This window comes from Pipistrellus hanaki, assembly GCF_964339955.1.
Source record: "Pipistrellus hanaki genome assembly, chromosome: 4".
Lineage (NCBI taxonomy): Eukaryota > Metazoa > Chordata > Mammalia > Chiroptera > Vespertilionidae > Pipistrellus > Pipistrellus hanaki.
In genome coordinates this window covers 59,569,815-59,594,840 of record NC_140506.1, presented here as the reverse complement: position 1 = coordinate 59,594,840, position 25,026 = coordinate 59,569,815, and the positions used below count along the sequence as shown (strand labels likewise).

At 42.1% G+C, this 25,026-nt stretch overlaps 1 protein-coding gene across 5 annotated transcripts in view; it reads right to left on the bottom strand.

Annotated features, from left to right (window-relative positions):
- KCNN2 (potassium calcium-activated channel subfamily N member 2) overlaps positions 1-22,030 on the bottom strand; it is a 328,108-nt gene extending 306,078 nt beyond the window's left edge. For 3 of the 5 annotated variants that reach the window (XM_084882822.1, XM_084882823.1, XM_084882820.1), the window contains exon 1: positions 21,258-21,966. The gene's annotated coding sequence lies outside the window, so the exon portion shown is untranslated. Of the gene's footprint in view, positions 1-21,257; positions 21,967-21,994 lie in introns of those variants that run through there. The other 2 variants (XM_084882819.1, XM_084882824.1) reach the window with 2 other exon arrangements.
- Between the last annotated feature and the right edge of the window lie 2,996 nt (positions 22,031-25,026).

The window sequence follows — 25,026 nt, the reverse complement described above, 5'->3', positions numbered from 1 at the left end:
GTCCTCTTCTTAGATTCCTAATGTCCATCTCAGCAATGACCCAAAATAGGCCCTGCATTGAGAATACATGAATTAATGTGTATGAAAGGAAATCAAGCCATTGGTTAGAGTATCCTCCCATACACTGAAAGGTTGCAGGTTCGATTCTTCATCAGGGTGCATATCCAGGTTGTGGGTTGGGTTCCTGGTCAGGATGCTTACAGGAGGCAACCCATTGATGTTTCTCTGTCACATGGATGTTTCTCTCTCCCTCTCTCTGTGTGTCTCCCTTCCTTTCTCTAAAATCAACAAAAATCTTTGAATAAGGATTAAAAAAGAAGCTCTGCTCATTTTCGTGTCAACAGGACAGGGATGAGTCAGCCCCCATTCTGGAGTCATGACCAAGGTCATTACTTTGGAGGGCCTGTGTGTTCCATATTCTAATTTATTTAAATCATTTATGTAATTCTCAATTTTGGTTTCCAGAATAAAGTGAGACCTTTAAGATATTTTTCATTATTTTTAAAATATCTTTTAATCATTTTTAATGCCTATCAGAAGCTTGAAATTAAAATGTTATGACAAGACGGCCTATTTTTCTGTGCCACATTTGCACAATGGACCATCTCCTCAGACCTATGCTGTAACTGCACCAATCATTTTCCCTAAGGAATATGTACTTTGTTTATTTGAAGTGGTACTATTAATCCAGTAACAGGGACAAAAGAATATACTCAGAGAGAAAAGCTTTGGAATATTTTACGAATATACCTAAGAAATACATTTGTCTAAGTAAATAGTCTCTCCTGATCTCTGTTTCCGAGGACACAAGGTGGGCAGGTGAGGAGAGGAGCAAGCCTTCACCATGCTCCTTCTCTGACCATCCATCTCCTCGCCAAGACAGAGGTATGTCCTCCCGTTTTCACACACCTGCTCTGTGTGGAGCAGCTTTTTACAGATGGCGTGTCAGAGTGACTGCCCTCTGGCCACAGCGCTGGGCAGGCGTGGAGCCTTCTGGAGAACACAGTGCTATGCTCCCTCAGTGGCTCCTGCATCTTTGGTTTCCCAAGGGCTGGGAAGGAAAGCCAGTTGCCATGATCATAGTGAAGGTGGAAAGGAAAGGGAATGCTCCTACAGGCCACCTGTCACCAAAAGAGAATGGGCAGAAAAGGAGAGCCACAGGCCCCTGAGACTCAGGGCAAGGCCCTTTCCCCCTTTTGAGCCAGGAACATAAATGCCCCTGCATTTCCACATCCTATATGCCTAGCTGCCCATGCTGCACAGAAGAACCCCACAAGCTAGGATCCAAAGTGGTGAACGTGGTTTCCCACACTCTGGGCCTCTCTCTGCCACACTGAGCCCCACCTCCTCATGAGGTCTTGAGAAATGTCAGGGTAGTTCTGGGGTTCCCCATGGACACCAAGTTTGCCCCAGGACGGAGTCAGTGTCTGAGGTAAGGCAGATCCCCACTGAGTGGTGGCAGAAGTTTCCACAGAGTGTACCACGCAGGCCTCCTGAGACCCTGGCTGGCTGGGAGAAGATGCTGAAGTCTCCAAACACCACAGGGTCTGCCGAAGCTGTAGCTCCATCTCCAAAGCACTTCTAAATGGAACAGCCAATTAAGTAGAATAATACAAATTTAAAAGGAAAAATGGGCCCCTTCTGCCATTACAATCAAATTATTTCCTACAGGCAATTCATCATACCCCAGACTTATTCTTATCCCTATAAATGAGTTTTCAAAAAAACCTACACTTTTCTTTTAGAAAATCTTAAACGATATAAGAAAAGCAAAAGTGAATAAAATGGAAATAATTTCCAGATTTGGTCCCAGATCTGACATTCATACCATGGGAGCCAATGGCAAAGCTCTCTGCAAGGATCTTCTTTGCAAAGATGCTGGAATAGATGGTTTCTAAGGTCTCTCCGGACCTCAAACCACATCCATGCTGCTTTTGTCCCAATTATCCCTCTCATTGATCCTAACTGTGAAAAGAGCAGAGGTTCCAACATGAATTGGACTGCATGTTACAGTGCGGGCACCTCTGGCAAATGCCAGGAGGAACATCATCTCCACGGTGACGAGCAGAAGAGCTGCCCCTTTGGGCACTGACAACTGCCCACAGACACCAGCAGCTCAGGGACCCTGAGGTGAAGAGGAGGAATGTAGTTGAGGCACCATGGCCAAGAATATTCTGCCTCAGAGAAAGGATATCAGTGATATCCAGAGGACTCTAAGAACTGTGCAAGAGGATGCCGAAATCGGTTTGGCTCGGTGGATAGAGCGTCGGCTTATGGACTGAAGGATTCCGGGTTCGATTCTGGTCAAGGGCATGTACCTTGGTTGCGGGCACATTCCCGGTAGGGGGTGTGCAAGAGGCAGCTGGTCGATGTTTCTCTGTCATCGATGTTTCTAGCTCTCTATCCCTCTCCCTCCCTCTCTGTAAGAAATCAATAAAAATATATTTTAAAAAAAATAACTGTGCAAGAGGAATTTAAGAAAGGGTGGGATTTCTATACAGCAGCACTGGGATGTTAATTATCTATGGTTAAAGAATAACAAACCATTCCAAATGTAGTGGCTTTAAACAACTCTCTGGCTAACAATTTGAGCTGGATACAGTAGGGTGTTCCTCCTGTTTGTGTTACGTGAGCTCAGGCATGCACCTATTTGAGCTAAGTGGCTCTGCTTTTGTCTGTGGACTGGGCCCTGTGCCTTGTCATCACCCAGTAAGCTGATCTAGGCTTCTTCACATAGAGCCAGCGACATGGGTCTCTAAAGCACCAAAACACAAGCCCAGTGTGCAAGCATTCTTCAAGACTCTTCTTCAGGTATGTTTGCCAGTGCCCCACAGGCTAATGTAAGTCACATGTAAAATAATGAGAAATGAAATTGGAGAGCCTGCAGGTCAAAGAGGAATTGGTAAATTTTGTAAATTGCCAGCCTCCCTTAACCTTTGGGACTCTGTCCAAAGTTATACATCGGAATGCACATGTAGGGAATTCCTCATGGATTATTTGCTTTTATGTCTCATATTATTTTCTCTTCCAAAATCTAACCCTCTGAACTCTTATTGCCTTCAGATAAGTCTCTCAATGACATCTTTAAGAATTTCATGAGTAATCAGTCGATCAGAATTTTTAAATCTCTGAACTGCATGGCTACGAAAAGTATGCCACGTCTTCCAACCTGCAACTTGTGTTTGGCAATTAAACTGAGCATTATACCAGTTTCAGTCAACAGTTTCTTAGCAATTGACCTTGCAATAAGCACTGTGCTAAGGGTTTAGATTTAATAGAGACAGGAGGAGGGAGGGAGAGAGGGAGGCAGGAAGAAATAAACCTGCCTTCTTATATCTTGTGACTCAGAGGGTAGTAAACCAGCAACTTTTGCAAGGAGTACAGTTCAAGAACCTCATTTTCAAAATTAAGGTGAATTTCCCATTTTAAACAACCCCCAATGAATCACCTTTAATTTTCATGGAATCTGTCTTCTTGGAAGAAGGTTTAAAAGTGCCTGACTTCCTTCTTTCTACTGTTAAATTGTCACCAAGTTCTTTTTAATTCTGACAGTGTCCTCTGCTCCTTCTGAGGACATTAATTTCTTTGGGCAGTAGAAAAAAATTCTGAGTCAATTTCCTCTTACACAGAGCCAGCCTTCCACTTAGACAATACTTCAAAGGAAGCTTGCTTCTCAGCACTGAGCTGGAGCCTTGTGAAGAGGGGCTGAAAGCCCGGGCAGTGTCATTGCCCCTAATGTTTTTCTTTAAAAATCCACAAACCCTGCTCCTCAACAAATCTGAAATGAGCAAAGTTTGCCCTCTGATCGGTTTATCCTTTCAAATGCTGTTCTTGGTGATTTCCTCTTCATTTTCACTACATAAATTGTGAGGATATTTTTGTTGGTGTTTTTGAATAACAACTCATGGTATTTGTCTCCTTTCAGAAGTTTTCATTTTAATAAGCTACTTAAAAGTCTCTCCCTCTCCTTCTCCCCCTCACACACACCACAGCTTTGAAAATTCATGAGAGATGAACTCTACTGGTGAACTTTTAGACAATAAGAGGAAGATTTTTGTAAAGCATGCCTACTCTCAAGACAGTTCCCATTAACTCAGAAACCAATTTTAGAGTGAATTAATTTTACCCAGTATTGCTAATCAGTTTTAAATTCCTACATTTTTTCCAAATAGGACATACTGATGGCCAATGGGTACATGAAATGGTGCTCAACATCACTAATCACCCAGGAAATGCAAATCAAAACCACAATGTACTATCACCTCACACCTGTTAGAATGTCCATTATAAAAACAACAAGAAATGACGAGTGTTGGTGATTATGTGGAGAACAGGGAACCCTGTGCCCTGTTAGTGGGAATGTAAATTGGTGCAGCCACTGTGGAAAACACTATGAAGATTCCTCAAAAAATTATAAATGAAAATTATAATTTCATTTATGACCCAGGAATTTTATTTCTGGATTCTTACCTGAAGGAAATTAAAACATCAGTCAAAAAGATATATGCACTGCAGCATTATTTGCAATAGCCAAGATATGGAAATAACCATAAACAGATAAATGGCAAAACAAAACGTGATAGGGGGAGAGAGGAAGGGAGGGAGGAAGAAAGGGAAGGAGGGAGGGAGGAAAGGAGGGAGGAAAAGAGAGAGAGAGAGAGAGAGAGAGAGAGAGAGAGAGAGAGAGAGAGAGAGAGAGAATGGAATATTATTCAGCCATAAAGAAGAAAATCTTGCCATTTGTGGATAAACCTTAACAGTATTATGCTAAGTGAAATAAGTCAGACTGAGAAAGACAAATCTATAATAATAAAGGCATAATGTGCTAATTAGACCGGACATCCTTCTGGATGACCTTGCATACAAAGCCAGGGCTGTGAGGGAAGCCCGGGTCCTGGGTGCCAGAAGGAAGCTGGTGCTGGCAGCAGAAGGAAGGAAGGCCTCTAGTATCATATAATCTCACTTATACATGGAATCTTAAAAAACAAAGCAAACCAAAAAGCCCAAAGTCATAGATTCAAAGAACAGATTGATGGTTGCCAGAGGCACAGGGCTGGGGGTGGGAAAAAATGGGCGAAGGGGATCAGAGCTATAAACCTTCAGTTATAAAATAAATGTCATGAGATGTAATGAACAGCATGGTGACTATAGTTAATAATATTTCAAAGTTGCTAAGAGAGTAAATCTTAAAAGTTATCATTAAAAGAAAAAATGATGTTAACTAGATGTTAACTAGATTTATTGTGATGCTACAGATGTTAACTAGATTTATTGTGATGATCATTTTGCAGTAAGTATAATATTGACTCATGTTATATACCTGAAACTAATATAACATGTCAATTATAGCTCAATAAAAATCCCTTTCTTAGATCCTCACAGAAACCAAAAATCAATGAGAATTTTTTTAATGGAAAGATAATTTTTCACTTTAAAGAATAAATAGGGGCAGAAGAAGAAGGCTCAATAAATTTCCAGTGAAATTCTGTAAGTTGTAGATATTATCCCATCTTGAGAAACTTGAAAGAAAACAATGCCCACTTATACCAGCACATATTCAAAAGAAACCCCATGTTATAGAGTGCAAAGTAGGGAAACTATATTTGTTTACTGATTTGAGTGTGTCAAAAAAATTACCCACAAAATATGACTGTGATTGAACTGTAAGTGACTTTGAATCACAGGGTGTATTGATAGATATGTGAACTTATATTTATAAAGGAAATAACTCTTTAGGATCCTTAGGATATATAAATAAAATAAGTGATTTGAAACCACAGGGTAGATTGTTGTGTACTGAAGTGTTATTATTTCAAATCCATGCTTTGAAAGATTGTTTTGGACAAAATTGTTCACACTTGTTTTGATGAAATTCTTTAGAAGTTGGAAAATGCTAGGGCTTTCTTCCCTGACTCTCAGTGTGGAGAGGACCATTATGTCATTGACACCATAGTAACTGCAGGGCTGTCCATCATGTGGTGTACTTTTAAACTGTAAAAACAAAGAGGTTTGAACAGCAGCTTGAGAGTGTTCTGTCTGGGCAAGGCTACTCCTTTGTGACTTAAATAACTCTCCTAAGATCTTGAGACCTTTGTGCCTGCTCTGGCCAAGCTACTCTCAATGGGTAGGAGTATTTAACTGTATGGCAGTCTCAGGAAGAGACTTGTTGAGGCTACTCCTCATAGGCAGTGGCTCAAGCTGTGTAATAATCCCTAGAATAATAATCTTCAGACTGCCCACCTTGCCTGCCAACAGGTGCCACTGACCACTAGCTATTTGCCCAGCAGTGAGGGACTTAAGCCAGCAGCTGATCGTTGGAAGGGCTGGCTCTCTTAAGAACTGATAGAAAGGCAAACCTCAACTTAATTTAGATTTTATTTCTTTCATTTCCCCTCTGCCTGGAACCATAGTGTAATTAATCTAACATTGGTTCAGACTATATTATTCCTTTATTGGCTTATTAAGAGACATTATCCTGAATGCTACTGGCTTGTGAAATATTATTGTGATTTATAATTCACACAGTGAACCTGTGTTAAATAAATTATGGGCAAAGACAATCTTGGTCTCTGAGCATAATTTTACCATGAACAAAACAGTATGTAAATGCACTGGCAATAGTTTCACCACAGACAAGTTTGGCTGTGCAGTCTTCCATGTCCATGTAGGCTACATAAACTCGCGCTTATTGAAATATTCCGGAGGTATGAGAAGAAAAGCAAGGAGTTTATCCATGGGCTCTTCCTCTCTGATCCTTCTTTGATCAAAGTCCACTCATTATGCATTAAATCTCCCAAACTCTAGATCATTACCTGGCCCTGCAGCATCAGGAGGGAAGGGGAAGCCTCTAAAATCTCTGTCTGTGGGTGTTATGTGTGGGGACCCTGAAATGTATGCCAATAGAAGCAACAACAGCCGGGCTTTCACCCATAGAAACAGTGTGAAGGGACAGTCAGGCAGCTCCAGCCAGGAACCTGAGGCCCAGGGTGACAGGTCAGCTGACCTGGAAAAATAAATCAATAGGTTCTCGTATGACTGCACACCATTATGCAGCCATAAAATTTTTATGTGGCCATAAATTTTCTGTGAAATACTTAATTTTTTTAATATCTTATAAGCTCATAGTTGAGTTTCTGCCCAAGACTGTGTTCTAAAAGGGGAAAAAAATCTTTGATGTATATTCTGAAATTAATTTAATTTAATAGTTATCTTCCAAGGATAACTGACCTTGAAATTAAGTACAATTTTTATGGAAAAATACATTCATCAAAATATTTCATGTAACTTTAGTTTTTTTCACTTAAACTTGTAAACAACTTCACCAACAGGAAGTTAAATGTATTTAACAATCTTGTGGCAATTAACCATCAACCATGACCTCTGTGACTTTGTTAAAATATTCCCTTATTAAGAACATATCTCAAAATCTCTCGCCTGGAAAAAGTTAGTTTTTGTTTGTAAAATAAATCTGTGATTCTATCTGCTTAATTTTAGAGTAAAACATACATCTCACTCATTTTTCCACACTTGGTAAAACTATGACTGAGGATCTGTGGCAGTGGTCAGCAAACTCATTAGTCAACAGAGCCAAATATCAACAGTGCAACGATTAAAATTTCTTTTGAGAGCCAAATTTTTTAAACTTAAACTTCTTCTAATGCCACTTCTTTAAAATAGACTCGCCCAGACTGTGGTATTTTATGGAAGAGCCACACTCAAGGGGCCAAAGAGCCGCATGTGGCTTGCGAGCCACCGTTTGCCAACCATGGATCTGTGGGAATAAAATTCTGTCTTATATATACATGAATGAAAATTTTGAGAATAGCCATTTTTTCATGTGAGTGAAAACTAATAATATGGTGAGAGATGCTCTCGAATTAAATTGGAGTAAGTAAAGCAAAAATCAAAGATTATATATAATATACCCAGCCCCCTATGTGGGAGATGTAGGGTTTGGATCCCCTCACACAAAAGAAAAAGACAACAAATGGTAATGAAATTACAGATGGTTTAATTAAATCCCTTAATATTTTCCATTCTTTTCCAACTTTCTACATAATTACTTTCTAGTCAGAATTTTATAATTTAAATGAATCTAAAAATACCTTAAATTGAGAGCTGTGATAGCTAGTCAAAACCAAAATGTTCACTAATTAAGCAGAAATCTACTCATTTATATCCTGTTAGAATAAAGACTGTGTGACCTGAAGGGTTTAATTAGCTTAGAGGAGTAACGCTCATACCACAGAGGGAAAACCAGGAAATTTTGTTGAAAATAGAGGTTCCCACAATCCAATACTGCAGGCCTGGGTGAAACCAAAGATCTGCATTTGATCAAGCTTCCTGGTGATTTTTATGCAGTTAGTTCGAGCTACCTTTTGATAAATTCTAGCCCAAAGAAATGTCCAAAGAATCAAAATTTCACAGAGACTCTCATATTCCATCCAAAAACCATGCTACTCTGTCCCCAGGAATGTCAGTCCTCTGGTTCCCAGCAGGTTCTCCAGTGACCCATTAGCAAATTGTTTATGATTAACTTCCTTGTGGTTTGCGTAAGGGGAGAAAATGGACTGCTCTATCAACAGTGGCATTTGAGGTTGTCAGAATGTCCTTCTCATCATGAACTAATAAATCAAGACTCAGTTTATACATGAGTCTCTCTGAGCTCAGTTAATGTGAGTCTACTCCTAAAACCTGGGTCCATTTTCAGATAACTGACAAAACCAGACATGTGGGTTCTCCTACACTCGGAGGAAGTGAGCCCCATGTCCACAGTAGTGAACGTTTGTTACTTTTGCCAGCCTGGCATCCTCTCCATTTTTCTGGTACAGAATCTTGCATTTCCCCTGGGAAAACCCATCTTCTACTCTGATTCCTTACAAATATGAACACGCCTGTCCATTTAAGCTCAATTCTAGATTTGTTGTTAAAACAAAATGAAGTTTTAGAGATAAAACTTCAGTCTGGCCGAAACCGGTTTGGCTCAGTGGATAGAGCGTCGGACCGCGGACTGAAAGGTCCCAGGTTCGATTCCGGTCAAGGGCATGTGCCTTGGTTGCGGGCACATCCCCAGCGCGGGGTGTGCAAGAGGCAGCTGATCAATGATTCTCTCTCATCGATGTTTCTAACTCTCTATCCTTCTCCTTTCCTCTCTGTAAAAAAATCAATAAAATATATTTTTAAAAAAACACAAAAAACTTCAGTCTGTTGGTGTGAGTTATAGAACCATAAGAGAAAAGTGTGCCTGAAAACAAAGGGATAATGGACAAAAGGATCGAGTTAGAAAACTAGAGAGAGAGAAAGAAAAAAGAAAACTCTTTACAATTTTACTGATGCTCATACCAGCACCCTTTGTCTTACATAAGCTAACCAATTCCCTTTATTTATTTGAGCCAATTTGAATTGGATTATTTTCATTTGATAAAGAAAGAGTATGAAATACACCTCCTTCTCCACATTCAGAGCATAGTTTCCATTTAAGAGCAACAGTTAGGTCTAAAGGAACATTAAAAAATCCATCCTCATAGGAAGTGGAGATTAGCTGGACATTACCTGCTTGTCAAATTTCCTTCATTTGAGAATAAGATGAAGCTAATAATTGTCATTAGAAAACAGTGACGCAAGCTTAGGACTCTTCTTTTCCAAAGACCATCCCATGTAGCAACATGGCATGAGAACAAAAATATGATATATTTCACAAATCTTTATATCTTGCTCTATGCCACAAAAATCTTCCTATGCTTACTACTTAGAATATTTCTATAAAAATGAGAGGAAGACCACTACCCCCACCTTTGGTGCCCCAAGTAGAGAAGGGAAACTGATGGATGGATTCACCTCAGTTATGAATATCATCATAGTCCATCTGTCAACACAATAATAAGAAATAGGAGGGGACATTACCTGTCCACAGGACAAGCAACTGCAGCTAAAAAATTTTCCCTGCCCTTTCAACTTGGCAATCTTCACTGCTTATGTACATAGACAATTGAGAGGAAAAATCTCCTTAGCAGATTGCTGAGAAACCAATAAAAACATTTCTTCCAGAAAAAGTATGCAGCAACAATAAATCCTCAATTTGTTAGATGTTTAATTCTCTCACATAATGGCCCCTATATACAGGGTGTGACTGACTTGCAAAATATAATGGCCTCAGTCATATAAAACATTGATATTTAGGAACAACTCAGCCTCTTGAAATAATTAAACATGGCAAAAATTTTATACTCAAAATCTCTTTCCCCATTGCTAGAGACTAAGAGTTAACAGCTCAGCAAAAAGGATGGATGCTCAGAAGTGACAGCTCATTGATGTCCTGCTTTCTCTAACAGCTATAAAGCATGCATACTCCATTCTATGCCGGAAGAGACTTGACTGCAAAAACAGTAAAATAAGAACCAAACCCGTGGAGCCAAAGATGAAGGTAGAGCTGCTGCAACCACTTTTGCAAATGTCCAGGAAGAGTGTTCAGTTTTGTGGGATGACTGGGAAGGAAAAGACCAGTCAAGACCACTATTGCATTTATACTGAGCATATGTCTAACATCAGAAGGGGAATCTACACCAATGGATAAATTCAGCCTCATGATGTAGCTTATAAAAGCAGAATCAACGTAAGTTACCTCATAGTGTTTGTTTTGGTAAAAAAAAAAAAAAAACTTTCAAAAATCATACAAACACAATAGCATTCTGCACCTTCTCAGATTCCCTCAACCTCTTCCTCCTCTGTCTCTTGGTCAGCATTTCTTCCATGAACAAGTACCCCTTCAACTTGGACTTGGGAAAAATAACCTTTTGTGGCATGGTGCCTGATTCCCAAGTGGCCACTGAGGAGCCAATAGTTGGTGGAGTTAGCTTCCCATAAGGTGAAACTCCACCAACAAGAAATGACATTATTCGCCGAAATTGGTTTGGCTCAGTGGATACAGTGTTGGCCTGCGGACTGAAAGGTCCCAGGTTCAATTCTGGTCAAGGGCATGTACCTTGGTTGTGGGCACATCCCCAGTGGGGGGTGTGCAGGAGGCAGCTGATTGATGATTCTCTCTCATCGATGTTTCTAACTCTCTATCCCTCTCTCTTCCTCTCTGTAAAATATCGATAAAATATATTTTTTAAAAAGAGCAATTGCTAAAAAAAAAAAAAAAAAAAAAAAAATTAAGAAAGAAAGAAAGAAATGACATTAAGTGGGAGCTGGGAAGCTAAGCTCCTCTTTCTCTTTCTCTCCCATAAACTACCCCAAGATAGAGTTCCTCCTTGCAGCCCTTCTGGAAAAGCCCTAAATGCACTTGGAGAGACACAGTGCATCCCCCCCAGCTCCTTGTTAAACAGTAGCTAGTGTGGTGATACATGGCATTGCACTGCACCACATGGAATTCACTCTGGCCTTGTCACCTTTGCACTCCAGGTAGCACATCTATAATAATAAGAGGGCAATATGCTAATTAGACTGAATGTCCTTCTAGGTGTCATTCCAGACATCCTTCCAGACAAAGCTGGAGCCAGAGCAAAGCCCAGGTCCCGGGTGCCGGAGGGAAGCCAATGCCAGCAGTCAGGGGAAGGAAGGCCTACGAAGGAAGGCCTACTCTTGCAAAAATTTTCATGCATCAGGCCTCTAGTCCCAAATAAATGGACAACAATCTAAGCATTGCATTGGGCTCTGCTTTCTTGAAAACTCAAGAGGAGGCATGTTTTGAATGAAATCTTTTTGCTCACTATCACTAATAATTTTATTAATAAAATAATCTCTTTTTATATATTCAGTGACATGGGTTTTATTTTGCTTTGTACTTTGATCTGGAGATAACAACAAAAGCACTCCTCACTTATACAGAGCCTTTCAAAATGCCCCTTCATATTGTTATTACCAATAAATGCAAGGAATACACTTATATATACATTTGTACTTCAGCTGTTTAGTGTTCCATAACTCACTGACCAAAATGAAATGACTTAAAGCAAAGATATGGAGGGCTTGCCTGCATGGTTCCGATCTTGGTGTCACGGGCTGGATTACTTGGCCAAATTCAGCTGTTAGCTGAGCTGAACTAGAAGATCCAAGAAATCTTCACTGAAAAAACCCGTGTCTCGCTGCTCCTTCAGGCAATGGCTCGCTCTCCCCCAGGCAAACTGAAGCTTCCTCACAGGGGATGTGCCGACTTGACCCCTCCTGTGGGGGCTGGATTCCAAGACGGAGGAAGCCAAAGATACCAGCCCTCTCGTGGACTGGGCTCAAAGCCCCAGAATTCGCTTTCTTTAAATTTTATTGCTCAAAGCAAGTCACAAAGGCAGTGTGACTCGACCCCACCTCCTCATATAAGGTGGCACGTGTGCAGAAAGAGGGAGGTAAACACAGCCGCCACCTTTGGGGACTGTGTACCAGGGTCATTCTAGAGTTATCTACAGATTAGAACCATCTGGAGACCTTTGAAAACTACAGGGGCACAGGCCACACCCTAAACCAATTAATTCGCAATGGGGCTTGGGAGTGTACACACACAGGCATCTGTCTCTTTGTTGCTTGTTAAGCTACCCAGGTGATTGCAATGAGCAGACAAGTTTGGAAACCTTTGATTTACCACAACTTGTGAGCAAAGAGGTTTTAAAAAGCTCTAACCAGCAGTGCCTCACTTACACTTGGTTACAAGTCATTTCAGTTTGTTCAGTGGCTTGCCTTGAAACCCTCTATGGGTTTAAAATTTAAGGGAAACACTAACCACTTCAATGCTCAATAAAGCTGCCATGATAAGCTAGCCTAGACTGCCTTACAGGGTGACCAACTTTCCAATTTTCCCGGCAGTGAGTGGTTTCCTGGGACACAGGACTTTCAGTGCTAAAATCATGTCAGCCTGAGCCAAACAGGACAGTAGTTACCCTGGCATTGCCTTATCTCCCCTCTGCTAGACTGGACGTGTTAAGGAAACCTTTGGAGCAGTGGTGGCCAACCGATTGTGGTTCTCAGATCATTCAAGGTCTATAAAGTCCGAAAGGTTGGCTACCGCTGTTCTAGTGAGTTCTGTTTCTCCAACATGGCTTCATTGTTACCACCTGAGTTTCCTCATAACCTAGGCCAGTATGGCCTGACGTGCGTTCCACAGACCTGCCCCATTAGCATTACCTGGACACTGCTTAGAAGTGGAAAGTATGGCAAATTCTGATGCTGTGTCAGAATCTCCGGGAGTAGGGCCCGGGAATCAGCATGTTTTAAAAAGCAGACCTGCTCTGGCCTGCCAGGTTCTATTTTCATCCATCTCCACCATCCCACATAAGACAAAATCAAGTTTCTGATTTGCAGTAGAGGTAGAAAAGAACATAGCAGGAAGATCCAATCAATGCTAATTGGCCAGAGATGCCTGACCAAAAGCAGCCAGCCTCTCCAGACACATTCATGATCATCATCATTTGGGGCTTAGGTCTGGTCAGTCATTCATTTGAAAAAATATATTTAAAATATCATGTCCGCAGTCAGGGTGGGAGTGTGGAGTCAGGAGTTCACGGAGCACAGCTGTCTGCTCCATAGAAGGCCTGTCTCCTCCCAGAACACATCAAAGCGATCAGTGTAAATCAGGTGGTAAATTTTCCTCCAACCTGAAAGGAAAAAACAAAACAAAAAACCTCTCCCTTAAAGTTAAGTAGAAAATCAATATTTGTCTGTGACTGGATGCTTTGTTTTTACATTTGAGTTTATAGTAAAAATCATTGAGGTTTCAGTAATTTAGAAATTATGCTCTGTTGAACTAGGGCAGAAGTTTACCTAAATGTAAAGAAGAGTCCTGCCAAACAAATTAATACCTAAAAAATGTAACCATTTAAAAATGAAAACAAAGAACTTACCTATTTACTCTGAACTAATGTTAACAATTAATGAGTTTCATCCATATATGAAAGAAGAAACTCACATAAAACAAGTTGTTGGTACCTTCACTTTTTATTTCTTGAAAGTGAAATAAAGGTATTTCTTAAAACACGCACATTGTAATTAGGCTTTTTGCCACTTCAGATTAGTCTCCCTGACTACAAAATAAAATTTTGAGTAGGATTTCTTTACCAGTCAATTAAGAATATTACTTAATCCCTAATATATTGATGCAAATGGAATCTCCAAAAGCTGTTTTTAAAACTCACCTTTGATAAATGATGGTTTTTATGTCTCTGGTTTTTTCACAAACTTCATATTTAAATTAAAAGAACATACGAACAGTTAACCAATTTCCCCCCTGCAGAAGATAACAGACATGGTCAAAGGTGCTGTGGTAATGGTGGAGAGATCTGAGGGAGGAAGTTGCTCTTTCGGGATTTCTGAGCTGCTACAATCAGAGTACTCCTGCTGCTGCACTACGGGTCTGGCAGGCGGTGGCCGAGCTGCCCAACCCAGACATTCTGTGGGCAGCACAGACACCAATAATACTGACTTCCACAAAAATAAAAAGTACAGGATTCGATTGGAAAACCACATGTTTTTGGCCCTGGCTGGTGTGGCTCAGTTGGCTAGCTCTGCACCGAGAGGTTGCCTATTCCAGTCCAGTTCAGGGCATATGCCTGGATTTTGTTCTTGATCTCTGGTAGGGGGTGTGCAGGAGTCGGTGGGTGGATGTTACACTCTCATGTGGATGTTTCTCTCCCTCTCCCTTCCTCTCTCTCTAAAAACCAATACACTATTTTTTTTTTTAAGTATAGGATTAGATTAGAAAAGCACATGTTGTCAGCAACAAACTCACTTTTCCATGTTATAATTACATCATAAATAAGTCTGTGAGCTTTACTTTCCCTAAATTATAAATTTTCTAAAAGAAAAATATATTCTCCTAAGTAAATACTGTAAGCAGATTTCAATCACTGTTGTATTCTGTACCAGACTTCTAAGTATTTCATACATGAACAAGTGCTTTTAAAACACTACTGAGAAAGGGCCCATAAGTCACTTCATTTTTGAAGTGGCTAAGGTAGCTTTTACATTCTTTCCCTGTTCAGGGTGGATATCCAGCAATGCTACTGACTGAACAAGCATTGTGAAACTCAGGAATGAAAAGATTCTTCCCCCAAGTTCTCCACTTCCCAGCTGCTCAGGCATAATTTATCAATCTCTCTCTCTCTCTCTCTCTCTCTCTCTCTCTCTCTCTCTCTCTCTCTCTCTCTCTCTTTTTCTCTCTCTTTCTCTCTCTCATCCTTCCCCCTGAGCATCAACTTGTCCCTCACCTGGGCTTTGTTTAGTGGCCAGTACCAAGATGGAGTCCTGGAGGTCGAAATAGTAGCACAAAGCCACATGACAGCATGAGTGGTCAGTTTAAGTCCACAGAGAGCAAAGGTCCCAATAGAAAAGCTAAACTTGGCCATCAAATCCAAGAGGATAAACTCAGAATGAAAACTAAACCTCAGCTCCATAAGGGTGGCGAACTAGGCTGACCCCTGAGTAAGAACGAAGAAGGGTAGATATTGCTAGGAGAGACCTCTGATATTTTTCTGCCTATGGTTTCTTGTAAGGTTTTTATAGTTTAGTGTCTTATATTTAAGTCTTTTATCCATTTTGAGGTTTTTTTGTGCATGGTATTAGTTGGTTATCTAGTTTTATTTTATTTTATTTTTTTTTGCATGTATCTATCCAATTTTCCCAACAACACTTTTGAAGAGAATGTCTTGATTCCATTTAATGCTCTTCCCTCCTTTGTCAAACCTCAGAGGGAAGGCAGGAAAGAGATCAACCAATGAACTAACTCATGGACACAGACAACAGGGTGTTGAAGGCCTAGGGTGAGAGGTGGGGATAGGCTGGGAGAGGTCGGTAGAAGAAAAGGGGGACGTATGTAATACTTTTAACAATAAAGATTTTTTAAAAATCATATTCTCAAAATAAAAATTTAAAAAAATAACAATGGAGGGACAACAGAAGAGGCTGGAAGACAGATCCTGGCAGTGTCCTGCTAAAGGCAGTTTGCCTTGTTTAAAAGCATTTGATCAATGGAATCTTAGATTTAATTCATAAAATGAGAGAAGTAATCACTAACTTATTCACAAAGCTAATACGAAAACCACTTGAAATGAACATGATTAACATATTATAAATATATGTGCAGACACAAGGGGCATTAACTTCTACTGTGTTCACTGGGTGGGGAGGGCCTTGGGCTCTGGGCCTGCAGGAGAGGTGACCCCATTAATAGGCAATTGTAATTGTCTGCTTATTTATCTGTCTCCCCCACTAGACTATGATTTCATTGAAAGCAGGGACTGAGTCTTAGTCATCACTGTGTCTCTATTTACATAGTAAGACATTCAGTCACTGTTTATAGAATGTTGAACAAATAAATTCTGACTGCTCACTGTTATTCAGACAACAATAAGATGTAGAGTGATGTGCAAAATGAAACAGCAATTGCCCATGTGCCCAGGAACAGCTCCCCATCTGCCAAAAAGGGTTCCTACCTACTGCCAGGGCACTGGCTCCTCTGGATAAGGAGCCCAAATTCTCAAAATTAGAAGTGTTCCTTGAAGCCAGTCAAGAAAGGAGAAACTGACAATTAAATGCCTTGGAAATTAAGAACAGCTAAACTTAACTGTGTTCTTATCATATGCCGGGCACTATGCTAAGCTACACATTATTTTACTTGGTCCTTGCTCCTCCTCACCCCACCCCCCCACCCCTTGCAGCTGGCCACGGGGGCTGCCCACAGTGGCTTTGTCTGGAAGAAAGGACATCTAGAAGGACATCCAGTCTAATTAGCATATTACGCTTTTATTATTATAGACAACAACATAAGCAGGTTTTGTGATAATCCAGATGGTAGAATTGAGAATCTGAGAGAGGTTAGGTAACATCATCAAGCTGGATGTGGTAGAGCTAGAATTGAACTCTAGGTCTCTTTTATTCCAGAGCCTACATCTTACCCAATATTTTACCAAGCTTTCTGAGAAATGAGAGGTCCTTGTGTGTTTACCATGCAGAATGTAGGATGGTCTCATCTTCATCATCTTAAGGCCAAGTGAAAAAAGGAGAATTCTTCCTCCTCCCCCACTCTTCCTTTCCCAGTTCCTACACACAGACCTTAAGCCAGGCGCTGTGCTGGCTCTAGAGATACCCCAGGGAAGAGCCAAGGTCCTGCCATTTGAGGAAAGGAGATGACAGGTTAAAAAATGAACTGCAATCATCATGTGGTATCAAGGGAGCTAGATGTCAGCAGGGTGATGAAATGTGGTCCCATTTGTAGGAGGGCAGGGCCAGCCCCTCAGGCCGGGCACCAGGAGGGTACTGTGCAGGCAAGTGCTGCAGAGGAGGCCTAGGAGAGTGGAGAAAAGGGATACCTGGCCAAGGAAGGGGTCAGCAGCCATTTCCTAAATGAGATATCACAACAGACAACAGAGCCTGAGGTCTTGTGGGGATGGGATGGTAGGTCCCAAGCTAGTAACCTAGAGATGATCAAATAGGCTTGCAATTCACTCCTTTTAAACCAAAGCATGTGACTCCATTTGTACCAACACAACTGCCTTCGATCATTTAATTCAGCCTCTTGGTCCTCTCACCTCTTTCTGATTTTACTCTATCCCAGAACCTACAAAACCATCCACATTCTTGGGTGATTTACTGATCTAGCTGGTGCTCCTTCATCTTCCTTCTCTGACCCCCAGGACTCTCCTGGCCACTCTTCTGTCTTCACTCTCTAGTTCTTGCTTCGCTGAATATCTCTGGGTGCCCACCTGTGACACTGGCCCCAAGACCCCTGGCCACATCCTCCAAATGGGCTGGCACCACGATTAGACTTGCTTTGGCCTCAGAGGGATTGGAAACTTCATGGATGCACCTGTGGACACTAGCAGGACCCAGACACTGAGGACACCTCCTCCATCCTCCCCTCTATTTCTTCACGTCTATATTGTTTATGTAATTTTCTGTCATCTACTCACCAGTATTTATTGATGAACTATTCTAGTTTAAACTCTGCTGGGAACAAAAAGTGAAGAAACTTGAACTGTACCATCTCTACACAGTCACAGAGTTTCCACATTTATGTCTCTTGCCCCAAATTCTCCAGCAAGCTTCAGGTTCATATCCTGCTCCCTGCCAGATACTTTTACTTGGCTGTCTAGTGGCATTTCAAAATTAATGTATCTGAATTATGATTTTCTTCCTTTCCTGTTCTTCCTCTTCTCTGTAACAGCCTCCATATTCTCAAAGTCAAATAAAAATCCAGGAGTCACCTCTGACTCCTCTCTTTTCCTACAGACACTGATTTATAATCCATGAGTCCTATGTATTCCACCTCCAAAACGTGTCCATCCACATCTCTTCAAGTCCATTCTCACCTCCCTGATCCACCCACCACTGGGCTGCTGCAGGCCTACAGATTCCTTTATGCGTATTTGAGAAAAGGTGCCCTTCCTCCAGACCTTCACTGCCAGAACCAGGATGTTTGTTGACAAGCAGAGCATCAGCTGGATTTCAACTTCCACTAGACCTCCACGCTGGTGCCCTGTGCAGTAAGTAACCTGCAGAAACACAGTCACACTTGTGCTGCCATTTGCCTTCTACGACTGCAGTAGCCTTGTAAGTGCCCCTCCCGTAGTCTATTCCCCACATAAAATCCAGTGTGTGGATGATTCCAAAACTCAGTTTTCCCTTCCCTGCTTAAAACTCTTGGTTCTTACCTTGACTTCCAAGCTCTGACTGATCTGGCCCCAGTTTACCTGCTGGACCACCCTTACTCTGACCACCTTTCTCTTCCTTAAAAATATAAAACATCAAGCTCCCTTCCCTCTGACTAAGGTATCATCTTTCCTACTTTCCAGTTTGAACCATAGCACATATAACAGGGTGAGTCTTAGTATTCAGTTCATCATATATTATCATATTTTAGTCCATGGATTCCCTGTTATATTTCATTTTTTAGCTAATATTTTTAATGTAACAAGTATACCTGGCCCTACCAGCCAAAACACAGCTGGGACTTTGCCAATGACTTGCCTCTAACCATATGGTCCTCTGTTTCTCCCATCTAAGGTAACCATAATACAAATCTCATTTCTCTTTTTTTATTTTTTTATTTTCCACTTATATAATGCTCTTGTATCTTACATGTATTCCTATATAATTGAGAGGAGGTATTTTAGTAGCTTTTAATATTATAAAAGATAACCATGATATATATATATATATATATATATAATCTTTTAGATAATTCTCTAAAATTGTATAATATTAAAAGCTACTAAATACTGATAAAATCCAATTCTATTATGTGTCACTTAGTGCATTTATTTTGACTGCTGCATAATATTCCTCAGTGTGAACATATGGCACTATTCACCTAGTCCAGTGTTCGGCAAACTCATTAGTCAACAGAGCCAAATATCAACAGTACAACCATTGAAATTTCTTTTGAGAGCCAAATTTTTTAAACTTAAACTTCTTCTAATACCACTTCTTTAAAATTGACTCACCCAGGCCGTGGTATTTTGTGGAAGAGCCACGCTCAAGGGGCCAAAGAGCCGCATGTGGCTTGCGAGCCACAGTTTGCCTACCATGGATCTAGTCACCAGTGATGGGTACTGGAGTTCTTTCCAGGTTTTCATAATTGGGAACCAGGCTGTTACGAATATATATATATATATATATATATATATATATATATATATATATATGATATCTCCTGTTGAACACATGCAAGAATTTCTACTGGTATAAATTTAGAAGGAAGTTGAACTATTGGATCCCTAGTGCACAAATGTTCAAATTATTGCCAAACTATTCTCTAAAATCATTGTGCCAGATCATACTCCCACCAGCAATCTTGGAAATTCCTATGGATCCACATCTCTTCAAACACTTGAAATTACCAGATTTTCAAAATTCTGGGCCAAAAAAAACAGTGTAAAAAGATATCTCATTGCGGCCTTGATTCATATTTCCATAATTACTAAAAATTATTACTTTCACTTTACATGTTCACTAGCTATTGGTATTTCTTCTCCTTGGCGCTTCAAGGTCTCAATATGAATGTTTCCAACACAAAGAGAACTTCTCTGACCACCCACCAGGTGAAGGTCACCCCTCTCTAGCGCATTCCTCTGCTTTCTTTGTGGCATCTACCACTACCTGAAGCTACCTACTTTGTTTGCTGATATGTTGTCTGTCTCCTTCAACTAAAATATAAGCTCCAAGCATCTTGGTTGTATATTCACTCCTCCATCACTAAGGCCTGGAACAGTGCCAAGCACACAGCAGCTGGATGACTATATGATGACAGAAATATATATTAGGTTAAGAGTTGTGTTCTAGAATCTTGAGTTTCAGCCTCAGTTCTTCCACTTACTAGCTATGTTGTCATGAACAAATTACTAAAATTATCTGTTCCTGAGTTTCCCCATGTGTAAAATAAGAAATAATAATATTCATTACTTCATAGGGTGGTTATGAGTTAAATAAGTGAATATTTGTAAAGTTCTTAGAAGCATACCAAAAAGCACTCCAGAAATGTCAATTATTACTATCAGTGTGCAATTTTTGTTATTACTGCTCTATGGCTTGAGCAGCCTGGGCAAAATGAGCTTTCCCTTCTCCCACAGACTCTACACCCCTCTCCTCCCATTCCCACAGCCCAGAGAAAAGGAGATGGGCACTTGGGGAAAAGTTTGGGGGCCAGTCTATTTTCAAGAGAATGATCTGGTCATCCCACACAAGAAAAAGTTAAATAACAGCACAGAGTAGGTGCTCAACAATGCTGATGAGCAAATGATTCACAAACCATCAGTCCATGCACCCGATAACCCTGCCACACACGAAGTCACGACATTATTTTCTCTCTCTCCCTTTTTTTTCTGGTTCCTATTTTCAAAGACAGGAAAGAGAAGTTAGAATGCGGAAAGGCAAAGAAATATAAGTAAGCTGGCTAAGGAAAGGGGGGCAGAGAACTGAGACAGGGAGCAAGGATGAAAGACAACGGGGGCTGGGAGAGATGGAAATTTTCAGATCGCACTGTGGCACTGGCCTCTAAGGTAGAACATTAAAATGCTGAGAATAGGAACATAAGGGAATCCCTCAATTATCCACACCCCCAGGGATATGTTTCTTTTTACGGTATGAATAGGGGTAGGGGGAAGATAGCCCCGAAAGAGGGGTGGAGAAAGGACTACAGGCCCAAAGAGGGAGGTGAGGGGAAGGTGAAGCCCAAGGCAAACTTCACCTAACCATCTCGCCTGGGGAATGATGGTCCCGAAAAATCGGTGCCCTCCACCCCCTGCCCCGAGTCAATGTCACCATAGCGGTGAGCTTACCTTGTTCTGCAATCGGGAGCCCTGTTCCAGGTGGAGCCTTCCTGGCCCCAAAGTGGGGAGTGCGGCCTTGGTTAAATGCACCAGGAAGCGAAGCCGGAGTGAGAGTCCACTGAGGATTCCAGCAGGTTCACTGGGAGGAACTGTTTCCATTTGAGAAGGATCAGGAGTCCTGGCCAGGGACCAGCTGCCTCTCCAGCGTCAAATTCCATGACAGCTCTGAGCCCGGGAGAGCGCGTGTCCCTGCCCCCCTCCTCCTGGCTCCGGGAGTCCCAGGGCGGGTCCGGGCAGGGGGCACATGGGGCTAGCCGATCTAGCCCGTCCCCCGCTGCCCACTGGTGGCTGGTTGGTTGGGATCCACCTTGGAAGAGCCCAACTCCTATTCGCCTGTCCCTGCTTCAGCATGGACAGTGCAAAATCCCGAAGCCGGGGACAGGATGCCCTGCCGGGACTGGGGACTCCCTCCTTCTCCAGACCTTGGCCGCGGGGGACAAGCCCGGTTGTCAGGGCTCGGAATGCTCAGGGTATTGCATACCCAGAGGCTACCGAGGGGGGTGCATGCGCCCAAGTCAGTTTCTCTCTCTCTCTCTCTCTCTCTCTCTCTCTCTCTCTCTCTCTCTCTCTCTCTCACACACACACACACACACACACACACACACACACACACACACACACCACCGTTTCCCCTTGACCGACCCTCCAGAGGAAAGTAACTGTCCTTAGGCGGCACACAGCAGCACCCGGGAGGGAACGCCGCGCTGAAACAGGAAAGCCAACGTTACTCCCAAGACCAAATTTGGGGATGGTTGTAATTTTAAGATTTGGATTTAAGCCACTTAAAAAAAAAAAAAAAAAAAGACATGGAACAAATTCAGCGGGGGGGGGGGGGGGGGGGGGGAGAAGGCACGAACTGAATTCTGAATTTCAGGTGTTACCCAGAGCCTAAGACGCGAGAGGGGGAGGGATAGAAACCATCACAGATGGTGGTTTTCCCAGTGCAAGGCTAGAAACACGTCTTCCCTTCCATGCCCAGCCTGTCCCATCGCGCCCTCCCCCGCAGCTCCAGGAGCCCCCGGTGCCGCAGGGGTTAACACGCCCTCGCACCGCCCGCCTCCCCCGCACTGGCATCCCCGGCCCCGAGCGCGCCTGGGCGGGCGGAGGGGGAGCCGAGGGAGAGCCGGGAATCTCCGCCCTCCCTCCCGCCCGCCTGTGCTATTTATAGCTGCTCTGCCAGCTGCTGCGGGGAACTCACCAGCCGCGAGGAGCTTTTCGGCTGAGAGAGCCTTCCAGAAACAGGGATGTGCATAAATTCTGAGAATGGCAGGAATGTCTGCAGCCTTCTGGATTTTGATGGCTACTGCCCACTGTTTCATATTCTCCATTTCTGAGGGGGGGTGGGGGGGAGAGAGAGAGAGAGAGAGAGAGAGAGAGAGAGAGAGAGAGAGAGAGAGAGAGAGAGAGAGAAAAGGTTTTGAGACAGGTGAATTTCAAAGAGAGAGAGAGAGAGAGAGAGAGAGAGAGAGAGAGAGAGAAAAGGTTTTGAGACAGGTGAATTTCAAATTTTCAGGCAGGCCATTTGTCTTGCTGGGGGCCTTTGGTTATCATATACGAGGTGGGGGTGGAGAGGAGTCCTCCATGAATTTTCAGGCTCCAGGCTCATATCATTTTCTGCAACACTCAACCTGTTTGGGTTTTTGCCTGTCAGTTACCGGTTCAGAGAGGTATGAGGCCATGTCAAGAGCAATGCAAAAACCACACCCTCTGACATGTGACTGCCTGCTTATTGGGTGTCTCAGGGCTGCCTATCAGCATAATACACACATCTGGGTGTCTCTGTGTCAAATTCTACACCAAGCCCTGGAAAACAACAACAACAAAAAGCAGGCTATGTATGGCGTCACATATAGGCTTCTGGCCCCAGCAGGTCCTGGTGACAGAGGAGAAAACACTACCTGAGTCTTAGATAAGCCGCCTGCTGCACTAGTCTAGAAGGTCCTAGACTGATGCCTGGCTCCCAAGCCCCTTCCTTCAAGTCCTCCTTATGGAACAAGTTCTTGAGCCTCTGTGCTGTGTAACCCCCCTGAAGGGCCCCTGGGTGCTGCAGAGAACACCAACCAGCAGCATCTGCCCTCACAGAATTTAGCCACAGGTGTGGGAGAAGCCTGCAGGTCTGAGGTGGGGGTGCTAAATCTAAATCCATTCACCTCTGCCGCTCCTTCCCTGCCCTCCACCTTCTGGCCTCCGGGTTTTTCTTTTAGAGCAGATCCTAATACAGAAAGAGGTTATTGTTTAACTGTATTTATTCAGAACGATCCTAGAATAGGGCTTCTAATTAATTTATCTTTCTAGTTACCTATGGGCTAAGCAGAAACCCTTTTGGTTTAGGTCCTTGGTGTTGAAAGGCTTTTTCCCGGTATTCATTTTCCCACCCTAGTACAGAGAAGCTTCTGGACGTACTGTCTCTGAGATGAGTCAAGATCCAGGGATGGCCAAAACCGGTTTGGCTCAGTAGATAGAGCATCGGCCTATGGACTGAAAGGTCCCAGGTTCGACTCCAGTCAAGGGCATGTACCTTGGTTGCTGGCACATCCTCAGTGGGGGGTGTGCAGGAGGCAGCTGATCCATGTTTCTCTTTCATCAATGTTTCTAACTCCCTGTCCCTCTCTCTTCCTCTCTGTAAAAAAAAAATCAATAAAATATATATTTTTTTAAAAGATCCAGGGTTGCATCCAGAAAATGCAAATGCAAAATTCTGGAGCCCTGAGTGCATTCTGGCTATTTAGATGATCTTGTTGAAATTATTTTTGTGTATCAGCGCGTTGTCTGTAAAATGTGAATAATAGTAACAGTAGATACTTCATTGGGTTCTTTTGAAATTAAATGTGATAATCTACGTCAATTGCCTAGCTCAGTGTCTGGCCTCAAGACACTAAGTATTATTAGTACTGCATGAATATGAGTGGGTGTTGATTTGGTTGAATTTGTGTACAAGGAGGCATTTAAAGAAAATCTATTCTACCTATGTAAATTTACAATATAAGTGGGTTTCCTTTTCAAAAATATTTTTAAAGTATCGTTGACATGCAATATCATATTAGTTTCAGGTATATAAGATAGTAATTCGATTTTTATATCCCTTAGAATGTGGTCACCACAATAAATCTAGTAGCACATGGAATCTAAAATGCACAACCAACCAACCAGAAACAGATTCATAGACACAGAGAACGAGCTGAGTGGGTTTCCTTTTCATTGTACTAGAGGAGATCCCCAAGGCAGTCCATGTGTTCGGGAGGTCCCTGGTCACTGGCCCTGCATTTTCTTATTTTAGGGAAACGAAACATCCCCTCAAAAGTCCTGCTGCTAACCTATAAGATCCATTCTGACACCTAGGGAAAAGAATTGCCAGCTTATAGGGGTCCATTGCTGTCCTGAGGAAAATATCTCGATATATGAAAAGTGCTTTAAACATAAAAACACTTTGTGAAGTTTTCCAAGAGACTATATATGAAGGGGAAATATTACTATTTAACTGAAAACTCAAAGGTCATCATGACTTTGTACAGTGTCTAATTTCCCCTCCTAAAAATTAGGCTCTAGAAGGAAGGAAGGAACTTGGTCCATAAGACTAGTGCTCTGACACAAAGGATTAGTCATCGATCCCGATGTCCATCCTCCCTCTCTTCAGAAGAGAACCCCTGATTGCAGCCCGATGTGGTCTGCACACTTGTGCCAATGAGCTATAAAATAAGGGGCTATGTGAGAGCCCTTC